Raw genomic sequence first — 2,947 nt, 5'->3', positions numbered from 1 at the left:
TGTAAGGAAATGGTCCAGTTTCATTCTTCTGCATGTGGCTGTCTGGTTTTCCCAACACCATTTGTTGAAGAGACTGTTTTTTTCCATTGGACATTCTTTCTTGCTTTGTCAAAGATTAGTTGACCATAGAGTTGAGGGTCCATTTCTGGGCTCTCTATTCTGTTCCATTGATCAATGTGTCTGTTTTTGTGCCAGTATCATATTGTCTTGATGATACAGCTTTTTAATAGAGGTTGAAGTCCAGAATTGTGATGCCACCAGTTTTGCTCTTCTTTTTCAACATTCCTCTGGCTATGTGGGGTCTTTTCTGGTTCCATACAAATTTTAGGATTATTTGTTACATTTCTTTGGAAAAAGTGGATGGTATTTTGATAGTGATTGCATTAAATGTATAATTTGTGCTAGGTAGCAGTGACATCTTCACAATATTTGTTTTTCCAATCCATGAGCATGGAACGTTTTTCCATTTCTTTGTGTCTTCCTCAATTTCTTTCATGAGTATTTTATAGTTTTCTGAGTACAGATTCTTTGCCTCTTTGATTAGATTTATTCCTAGGTATCTTATGGTTCTGGGTGCAATTGTAAATGGGATCAACTCCTTAATTTCTCTTTCTTCTATATTATTGTTGGTGTATAGGAATGCCACTGATTTATGTTCATTGATTTTATATGCTACCACTTTACTGAATTCCTGTATGAGTTCTAGCAGTTTTGAGGTCGAGTCTTTTGGGTTTTCCACATAAAGTATCATATCATCTGCAGAGAGTGAGAGTTTGACTTCTTCTTTGCCGATTCAGATGCCTTTTATTTCTTTTTGTTGTCTGATTGCTGTGGCTGGGACTTCTAGTACTATTTTGAATAGCAGTGGTGATAGTGGACATCCCTGCCGTGTTCCTGACCTTAGGGGGAAAGCTCTCAGTTTTTCCCTGTATTGTATTTAAAAGAATGAGACATGTCTATATATGCCAATATTGAAAACTTTCTAAAATTTATTATTTAGTAGTTGAAAAATCAAGGTGGTGTGTGGGGCAAATAGTTTGGTTTCATTTGAAAATATAAAAGGACATTACTTACACAGGTTATGCAAAAAAACCCATTACTTTCCCTAAGAATACACACAAAATTGTTAACTGTGATAATATTTAGTAAAAAATATTAAAAGCTCAGAGAAGGAGACCTCTACTTTTTTATTTGGTACCTCTATATAACATGTGTCTAAAAAATATCTCGTATAGAGGTATCGCAAACATTAAATCTGAACTCATAGCAGTGCTTGGCAAGTAGCAAATGCTCCTTTATCTCATCCTCATGTCTAGTCACTACTCCATTTTTTTTTCAGAAAATATTTATCCCAAATTAGAAAATACATAAATGGTGATGAATCATCATTCAATTGGTGGTGCTATTCTGTGTATTTAACTTGCAAACCTAGATTTTTTTACTACCCCTACACAAAATTTACTGTTTTCTGGTTTGTTTTGAATTGACAAAATAAAATAAATCTATATTTTAAAGGGTTTTTTTTCCTCTTAATCTTCTTGTTTAAACTGGTATATATATCTAGACACAGGCAATTTTTAGAATACTCTTACTTATATTTCTTTAGGTAAAAACACAGTTATAAGATGCTGATTCAGCATGACTCATGAAAAGATAATATTTTATCTCACATCCTAATAGCCTGGTTAATCCAAAATAAGAATTCCCTTACCAAGCCCACATGAAAGGGAACAGAAGTAAAGAAAAGAAAAGGGAGAGTAAAAAGGAAGGAAATAAATTAAGAGAAATCCTCTCTTCTTGGGAGGCCAGCATGACATAGGCCAGAACAGAAGTCAGAAGCACCTTAAAGAAAGTATGTACCCATCCCATCTGCATTAACTTGCTACACTTGAATTGTTACCTTTATACTCTAAGATATTTTCACTAAAAAGAAAAAAGGATTTTTCATTATTTAGTCTGATTTGAGTTGCTTATCAGAAAGCCTGATACAAATTACCTAATGTCAGTGTATTTCTATGAGAACCAAGGAAAACCAAATATTGTTTAGCCTTAGTTTTTCTGAAGTGTTAAGACTCAGCCCCTGTAGATATTGACATTGCCACAATGTGTCTCCTGCCAACTGTACCTCATGGCAACAATAAAGGCTTTGTGAAAGCAGCATGGATTCCTCAGGAGTCTGTATAATGCTTTCCTGGAATGTGGGTGGACAAATCCTAGTAAATACATGAGGCTTATCAAACTAAACCTACACTTAAGGCATACTCAGAGTGAGGGAAAACTTTAAAAAGCAGTATGTTGAAATTCTCTTATAAAAGGTCATAACCTGATATGGTAATGTTACAGAAACTTACTTGGGTACTGTTAGAGCTTGGAGAGAAAAAAAAGACCCACAGAAGAGATCTCTAACATGGCCCTTTCATTTAAAGCTGAATATACAGGAAATTTTTCGGACTTGCCAAAGTTGATACAAGAAGTTAATATATCTATGAAGAGAATTTGAAAGAGCTGCATGAAATGAATGAGAGGTTATTCATTAGAGAATATATTTACCTTCAACTACTCATTATAAAAGTAATCATGGAATACTTGAAATAATCAAATCTGGAACCAACCCTAAATCTTGTTTTGGCCAATTTGACTCCCCTTCCCACCAACCATTTATCAGAGCTAAAATACTAATCTGAATTTACTTTTTCTTTCCAGCATGGATTTAGTAAACTCTATGGAATAGAGCGTAGTTTTAAAAAACTCGAAAGTCATGATCTAATGGACACACTTGTGAACTATGAGAGTATTAACTGTTAGAAGTATGTGTAGAGTGCTAATGCAATGCAGTGCAAAAGAACACTAATGTAGATGGGGGTATCACAAAGGCTTCTTAGAAGGAACACTCTAATACAATTCAAAGAACAAGTAGGAGATAGTCATGTAGACAGGAGAGGACATC

The sequence above is a fragment of the Leptonychotes weddellii genome, chromosome 5, assembly GCF_054177405.1.
Source record: "Leptonychotes weddellii isolate Sample4059 chromosome 5, ASM5417740v2, whole genome shotgun sequence".
In the NCBI taxonomy this organism is placed as follows: Eukaryota; Metazoa; Chordata; class Mammalia; order Carnivora; family Phocidae; genus Leptonychotes; species Leptonychotes weddellii.
The sequence above is the reverse complement of the archived record's forward strand: the minus strand, read 5'-3'. Positions refer to the sequence as shown.